We start from the raw sequence: 9,189 nt of genomic DNA, 5'->3' as shown, positions 1-9,189 counted from the left end.
AGTATTAATATCTGGAGCAAAGAAAGGATTACTACCGATTTGTTCATCGATACTGCTATTAGTCTCCCAGAAAAGCCTTTATTGACATGAGAGTTTTACTACGTATTTTGCTCTTGTGCCATCCAGACACTTGGACCTGTAAAGCAGCTTAGCTGCCCGGGACAGATCTTTTAAGAAATAACTTGGTTTCTAAGAAGGCAGTAGAAAGCAAGCCTAACTTGACATATTGCTTTGTTTTGGTCAGTTGATGCCTTGTCTTTCTATTTCTTTTAACATTCATTTTTTTGAAAAAAAAAATCAAAAACAAAAAACCCCAACAACATTAAATCTGAACACGATGGAAGCATGACTGGGTGAGAAACATAAGGAAACCACTACAGCGACATTGTAAGCTTGATTTGCTTTATTGCTCCTAGGAGCAATTCCCACATCAGCAAAATCCCACTCACTTGTTACGCAAAAGCTGTCCTTAGCCCCAGGCTATGGGGCAATGGTTTCTTTAGGACAATGAGGGTATGACTGTTTTTAAAGTCAGCTCCTAGCTGGCGCACAATTCTCAGCGTAGAGTTCGAAGTCTTCCACTTCAAAAGGAAGTAAGTCGTACCGGGATTTTTTTCCCCGCTTTGTTCAGCACTGATAGCTGCATTACCTCAGTATTAGTCAATGTCTTTCCCCATCCCCTTTTTGTGTTTTATGGAATGCTAGTTACTCACCAGGCCTTTTTTTACATTAGGATTTCATAGCATCAAATTCAGGGACAGCTCTGCTTGATTTACAAAAGGATTCGTATTTCTTCAGTCTGACAGAATTACCTATTATAAAATCATGTGTGCGTCTCAGTTTTTGCTTCACAGAGCACTTCTGCAGATCTAAGAAATAAACGTATCCTGATGTTGCTCAGTAACACCCCCGAAGACTTAAATAGTTTTAAAAGATATTTTTAAACAGTATTTTTACTCTAGAGAAAAGGATTGACAGGAAATAATGTAATAAAGGAGAAACACATCAGGAAAAAACCCAACCTCTAATATTCTCTACACAATCTCTAAAATGTTTTCATGATATCCATGCATCTATGAAACGTAAGAGACACACAAAGTTAAATACCACCCTATCCCGTTAAGGGATGGGGTGTGGGAACACACCAGCCCAGAAGGGAAAGCCTGGGAAGTCGCCACACCTACCCCCAGAATGAGCCCGGCACCCTCGGCTAACCATGGCGAAGGAGCTTTCATGAGACAGGCAGGGAGAGACGGGGGTCTCGTGTCTTCTGGTGGGGAAAGGTCTCAGCAGAGCTTTTTAGAAGGGGATGGGGAGAATTTGCTAATCTAGAGAGCGTAATGGAGTTGGCTTTCTGCTTCTAGAGTAGGAAAAGAAAGCAGAGGAAACATCAAAATCACAGGCTGTCTTTGCTCTTTCATCTCACATGGAGTATGTGTATGGTGTACAGGAGGTGTTTCTGTATTTCTGCATCTCCTACCTTACCGAAACAGCTACTTAGGTGCTGCGCCACGTCAGCCCACTAGATGAAGAAGCTCCAGCTCCCTGTGCTAGTTACTACTGCGGTGGCAGCTCCTTTACAGGCTGATTCTGCCCTCAGATTAGACCTGCCCTTCTTCCTAATCCACGCCTTCTGTTTTTACCTTGCAGAGCTAATAAATACACAGCAGGCACAATTAATACAAGAGTGCAAATATTATGCTTGAATAAGTAATCATCCCTACTATCTCTTCATCACTGTCTCCTCCACCTTTTTCTTCCTTTCCAGAGAAGACAAATTGCTCCCTGTACACCATGAATTTAACTCTTATCTTTTTACATTCACAAAAGATCCTCTAGAACACACTGCTTTTGTACATTTTCCAAAGGTGAGGCAGAAATCATTATTTGTCCATCATCTTATTCTTAGTTACTTCTCAATTTCTTTCCTAACAACCTTTCCCTTCTTTTGCCTGTCATCGTTTTCATACAATTTTAAGTACCATCCTTTCTGATGGGGCCATCAGCCGTAGCAGATGCCTACAGAGCACGTTACCAGAAACACACACATAGTTTTTATTTAGAAAGTGGAAGTGACTACGCCTGGCAGAAATACTTGTGAAATGGTATTCTACTAGGAGCAGAGAGAAACACAACACGTCCCTGCAAGCAGGATCTATAGGCACAGACGACAAGGGTCACCTCCTAGTAGATTTCCATTTATGGAGAATTTCCAGAAGACGAGGCATTTTCTAGTTTTCTTACATTCTTGCCTGCTTCTGGTTGTACAGAAATATTGGAGATCACTGCTTTCTGTTACAGAGATACTGCCCTTCCTGTCCTGAGTGCAAATAATCTATTTAATAAAAATGTGACAGTTTATGTACAACTTTATTCAGTTTTTTGAGAGTTTTTCACTATTTTTTCTATGTTTTTTTCATCATGCATTTTCAAAGTAATCTAATAAAGTTCAGTCTCAGAACAGTCATCTTTGCTTTTTAATTTACTATTGCAGAAACATACCGTCACATCTTGCCTTGAAGCATCTGTCCTCTGATGCTCCTGTATTACAGTAACACTTCTACATTCTTGCTAAAGGATTTGGAACAAAACCAAGTTTAAAACTTACAAAGAATTGCCTGGTTAGCAATATGAAAAAAGATTCTTCAGACTGCTCTATGCTGAGTAATGAGTACAGACTTCAAATGTGTTGAAGAATTAAATGGCAAAATGGTAACAGTATGCAGAGCAAATAGGACTGAAAGGCAATGGAGTAAAGCAGAGCCAAGCTCCTTTCTCTCCGATGGGGAAAGGGATATCATCATGTGTTAATACTTCAGAAATCCCCTAACAAACTAAACCTGTTTCTCTGAATATTCTTTTACACTCAAATACAAAAGCACTAAAAGATTGCAGTAAGACAAACTGACGTGGAAAAAGGTATTTCCCTCCCCCTCTCTCCAAAAGAGTTTCAAGTGTTTGAGCCCCCGCATCCCGGGCCTTGATAAGCCGGCTCAGCCATGAGCTCCAGCCTCTTAGCTTCAGAAGACACGTTACCATCTCACAGAACGCCCCAGAGTTCAAATTTCCTCCCTCTTCCCCATCCAAAAATCCCCTTTCTCCCAAAGCAAACTAAGAACCCAACCTCACCCTCACTTTGAAAGCCATTATACTTTGATCCTCTACATCCAAGGAATACTCTCCCGTCTGGCATTTAATATTAAACCAAAGCATGTCGTTATCTACAAAATGCTATACTGGTGACTAGGTCTTTGCTGGGTTAGAGAATAAATATCTAAGTCAAGGAATAAAGCTAAGGAAAATGCATCAATACGGAATCAGGTCTCTTAACCATTCTAACAGGGGGTTTGGCCGTGGCGGTGGGGTTTCCATGTGGGTTTGTTTTGGTTTTGAAGTTGTTATTGTTTGCTTTTAAGACATTAACCTGCAGTTGCCAGGAGGTTGTTCCAATAGACTCCGAATTGGGTGCTGCTGGTGAAAGAACTTTTTTTGCATCTGTCAAAAAAGCCTGCCAGTTATTGCTGACAACAGTTATCAGTGAAAGAAATTGCAGACACTTCCGTGCTTTGAATAGAGCACATTTAAGAGCTTTTCCCTTTTTGCTATCTTGGTGGAAGAGTCCTCATTCCACTTCTTCCTGCCTCCCCATACATACAAAGAAAGGGCAATTATTTCTGTATAGCAAGTATTCTGTAGACTGTAGCTTCATATTTCTGTGTGGAAGAACTGTGTGGGACACAAAATCCAGAACCGCTATTTATAAAATACAGACTTTTTGTATTGACAAGAAAGAGACTGAAAAGCCGGTGGTACAAGGCTGCTGCTACTGACACAACATGGAGTTCTGACACCTACTAGCTTCTTACTCAAGGAAAAAGTTCACAAAGGTGAGACAACAGCAGTTAAACTCCTTTTGATCCCTTACAGCTTATCCCCTCTTATCATTTCGACTCGAGTCTGACAGACATTTAAAGAGATAAGATCTTTGCTATGTCCTCTCTGACCAACTTTCCTAATCCTTCTTCTCTCCATTTTATAAACAAAACCCTAGAGCCTTTAGAGCCACATTAGGAGAGCACGCTACGGGGCAATACTCTGCTTTACTCCGTGCCCGTGGAGGGAGCCCAAAGGGAGATGGCAGCCAGCTGGCTTACACAACGATTCCTAAGCTGGCTGATACGGATTAGAGAGGTCAGGCAGAAAAGCCTCCCTTAGGTAGTGTTTATACTTGGAGGAGAGGGAAGACAACAAAAGAAAGTCATGAAGAGTGAAGATTAAAGGTTTCTTGACTAGAAACTTTGCTGTTATCCGATTTTAAGGAGGCATTATGTTGCAGCTATAGAGTTTTTCAAGTGGAGAACAATTCATCTTTTTAAGTAGTCTACTGTCCCCAAACCACGACAACTAACTACTTGACATGTCAGACATTACTAAGATAGGCAGAAAACATTGATTGAGAGTTTGCAGTGGATTCACGTTATTGCATAGAGACCAAAGTACCATAATTATGTCTTTGATCCAATCTTTACATGCAGTGTTCAGAGCACAAGACTGACAGCCTCAGGGTCAGAAAGTAAAGCAAGGAATAAGACAGGAATGGAGATGAAACATGAATAGGACAAAAGGTCTCCTAGAACAGCCAGCCTGTTAAAATTTATTAGAGGCCCGAGCTATGTAAGGTTTTACCTGATTTTCTACAACTACAAAAGATGCACGACACCCATATTATATGCTGACAAGACAGTTTCATTCCAACACAGGTCCAAGGATGCAGCATCTGTAGAACACACTTCCCTCATGGCTGACTGTACAAGGAATATCATTTTGCCTTGTGAACCCTCTGTAATAATTTGCTCCTCTCTTCCCTTCAGGAATGCTTCTACTTCTTTCCATGCATTTTATATAGCAATTTAGGTGGGGTTTTTTAAAAGAAAGCTGTGGTGCTTTCTTTTCCATTGTGTCTTGCTTAAATTTAGGAGTCCATCTCATTTTTGATTTCTGATTGGGTGTACCTTGGGAACACCTCTAGTTTTAAGCCAGCCTTGCTCAAGTTTATGTCCAAATGTATTATACTCTGTAACAATTTTCAGTCACAAATGTACAATAAAGATACTACCTCTGAGGTCTCCTTCACTAAACACAAATGAAACGCTGCTATTTTATGATCAAAAGAGCTGATTATTTTTGCCATTCGTTTCAATAATGTGCTATGAAGGAGCCTAGTGTGGTCACATATTAGGACTATAACATCATAAATGAATAAAACATCTTGGCCTTATTGCTAATACCAGCAACAGCCGCTCTCTGTAAAAAGACAGAGCATCTATTGAAACGAAAGAAAAGTGACAGACTAAGCCAAGGTCACTTCTAAGCCTCTAATACTCGCGTGAGGGAAAAAGAGAAGGGTGATTTGCAGATATCGCTGTAAAAGCACTTAATGTGATCACAGCTACATAAAATACATCCGGTACATAACCGGGAACAAAAACTATTTGCTTCATTAAAGATTTTGCTGATTAAGGCCCATCCGTAGCAAAGAATCAAGTACTTTAAGTTGTTTCTAATTAAGTTGTTTCTAACCTAAGTTTCTAATTTTGTTAAAAAAATGTTTCTAGCACTGAAATACATCAAGAGATTTTGTTCTTCATAACTGAAATACATCAACTCCTTCTTTTAGATCCACTTTCTCTACTTAGCATCAACTCAAAGCAAAGGCAGGCATAGAATATCACTTCCTCTAAGTATTTTTCCCTAGAGATCTAATAATACAAGCTAGTAGGAGTCATGTTCAAAACAAGATGTAGCACAGCTGTGGAACTGTGGTGTTTCCAAAATGCTAAAAATGTATACGGATTCAAAGGAGAAACAGGGAACGTACTTGGAAGAGAAAGCCATCACAGGCTACATCTAGTAGAGGAAATCTTCTAGATTAAAAATAGTTGGAAGCTACGCAGGACAAGCATTCCTGAGAAGTACAAGGGCTTGTCCTTTTCTTACCTCTTTCTTCCCCATGTGCCTGGTTTTTGAAGTGTGATAAATGGTCTCTTAGTCTGATGCAGTGCAGCTGCTGTTAATTTTTTTCTGCAGTTCCTCTGGCCTTCCCAGATCTCATTTTTCCAATTCTCTTCCTGTTCTTATTGATGTTATTCAGGGGGTATTTCTCCAGAAATACTTCAGGTGAATATATACGAGAGCAGTCTCATTCTCTCAACTTAGGGCTGTAATAATTTCACTGTGAGGGAAACAAAGATCTAACTTTTAAAGATTTTTAGTTTAGGCACTTAATCATTCTGCAGTTTCAGTAAGTTATTCAAAAGCAGCACATGGAACAATAACAACAAACACTGTTTATGAAACTTCCAAGTATGTTATCTGCAAGATATATAAGCTTACAAAATATTTAAGCCTGTGTTGCTTATTATATTCAGGTAATTTTTAAAAAGGGGCATAAACATTGCAAAATAAGTAGAAATCGGCATTCACAGTGTCCGAGACATACTTTTTTGACACTCGCTATTCCACACATCTGACTAAAGAACTGTGAAAGAAAATATTCATAAAAACATACTAATTTGTATGTTTAAGTTCTTTCTGTACAATCTATTTGTTAAATCAAGACAATCTATTACGACAATACTGAATTGCCAAGAAAAGTACCACTGCTTCGTCCAAAGTTTATCAATAGTAAAACCTCCCCTTGATAAAAAGCAGTTGAGGAGGGTTGTCCAGTAAGAAATGGCAACATTTCTGTTACAAACAACTAATAGATAATGTAGTATTTAAGGTCAGTCTTTACGTTTAATTTTTCTCCAATTTTTTTCCAGGCCTTTATCAACAGCATTTATTCACTTTACATCAGACTAATTTTGGGAAACTTGCACCAATAGGAACAACTCAGTGGTAAGTCACAAACAGGCAGACTCCATTCCATCCCAGCACTCATTTCCAAAATATTAATAATTCATCTACCCTAAGGCCTTTGCATTCATTTTTAATTGAGCATTTATTGACTGAAACTCCCTGTCAGCTGCAAATTTAGGCTTCCTTAACTCACAAGATTGAGAACTTTTAACAGGTTATATTCAAGCCTATCTTCAAGCAGAAGCATGAAGTAGCAGCATGTTGCTACTAATCCTTAAAAGTATGCCTGAATGCTACACTAACAAAGAGTTCTTTAAAAGCAGTCACCCTGCTTTCATGGTTCGAAGTCTAGACAGACCAACCAAGCCAGGAGGCTAGAACAAGTCCAGTCAGGAGAAGTGCCAGAATAAGTTGAGAGAAAAGGGTGAAAACCAAAGAGGGAGAGCAAACTATTGTTTCCTGACCACGCGAAGAAAGCTGTCAGTAACTACTGCCTATGAAATAAGTTTTTCTTCAACTAACTTACGGATACTCAACATACTTAAATACCATGCGAGGCGACTGCCCTAATGTTTACATGACGCATGCACAAAGGAGTTATGCACCACAACTGAGCCCTTTAGACCCAAAGAGGACACACACGCTCTCTCTCTGCCCACCTACCTCAGTGTTTTATTAGCTGAAATGAGTACGAGTTACCCTGTCATTCCTCCATTGTAAAATAAAAATAATTAACACGGACACAATTGTGGCAAAGATTCAACCTATTCAGATCACTGAAACAGAGCAGTATTATAGAAATCAGTATTATATACAATATACCAGCCTCTAATACACAAAATATAGAAAGCCATTTTCATCCTTGATAATGATTAAATTACTTTTATTTCCATTTAAAATATACAACTTGGAAAAATTATGCATCATACATTCAAATATGAATTGCATTCTTAAGTGTCCTGATATCCAGGTATCCTATTGCTGGCCAGCATAATACAATAATCTGTCAACACTGTTTATTTACGGCCATAGGAGAAAAATCTCCATAAATAAATACTTATATTTGATATTGCAGCTTTTCCTTAAACACTTACATTTAGAAGTCAATTTCAGTAGGCCTCTTTCTCCCAAACACTGCTTCTTGTTCCTATAGGAGAAAACAAATTCCAAAGATCCCAAAAAGGGCAAAAAATGTCTAAGTCAGCTATTTTAGAAATAGCATTCAAGATACAAGAGTCAATTTAGCAGTGTCAGAAATAACCATTAAAGCTAATATTACCACCCAAAAGCAGTTTGAGAAAGCTCACTAACAATGCCATGAATCTTAACGGTCTTTAAGTAGTAATTTAAAAGCTTTAGAAAAATCAATACAAACAGTATCATTAGTACAGCAATACTGTTGCAGATACTGTCAGGAGTATGGCAAGGAGACATAACCTACAGCCCCCTTGAAAAAGCACCAACTACTGAGAAATCTTTATGGCAGGGTTTTGGTGAATTTTAAACGGGCACGTTGGCTTCCTCTCAGCCTGACAGTAAGTGCCCCCTGAAGGGTACAACACTGCGCCGCTTTGAGGCAACTTCCTACCGCATAACTTCGTGTTATTTATAGAACACCAAAGACACGACAGGCATTTTTTAGACTGTAACATCCCTGCTCTGCAGAGCTTGAAGTCTTCGCTAATATACAAAACACAGTGGGGAAAGAATGAGACTGAGATAGCAATGAGTGATCCATAGCATGTATTAAATCAGTTAATGGATGGGTAGGAGGAAGAACAGCAGGGGAAAAAGTCAGCTGCTGAATTTTACACTGCATGAAGTGTAGAAAAAAAAAATTGTAATTGCAGTTAGCCCTAATTTAACTGAAGCCAACATCATCATTTCCGTATCAGGACTGGAGCGAAAAATGTTTATCACTGTATTAGAAAATGAAGTTAACAGTTTGGTATGATATCCTAACTTAACAGAGAAAAATCAACACCGGTATTTTAAAGTTGATAGTTTTTATTTACAGTTTTGTTGGCAAAAGGTGGTGGGAAGTTTAAAACATTTTAAACAGAGGGCACCATATTGTATTGTTTGATGTATCAGTTCACAATCTTCAGTATCCAGCTGATCAAATAAAGCTAATCACCACTTAAAGAAGCATAATCTGCATCAGCTCCATTAGAGTATACTGCCTAAAAACACTTCAGGCAGCTTCTAAATCAACACGATCACTAATAAAAACGCTGTTCTGGTGAAGAATGTGTACTTTGATTTTTACACTGTACCTGGTACCAAATTGCCCACTTATACTTGCATACTGGCAAAGCAGTTACACTT

Source organism: Mycteria americana, chromosome 9, assembly GCF_035582795.1.
Source record: "Mycteria americana isolate JAX WOST 10 ecotype Jacksonville Zoo and Gardens chromosome 9, USCA_MyAme_1.0, whole genome shotgun sequence".
In the NCBI taxonomy this organism is placed as follows: Eukaryota; Metazoa; Chordata; class Aves; order Ciconiiformes; family Ciconiidae; genus Mycteria; species Mycteria americana.
This window is presented reverse-complemented; position numbering follows the sequence as displayed.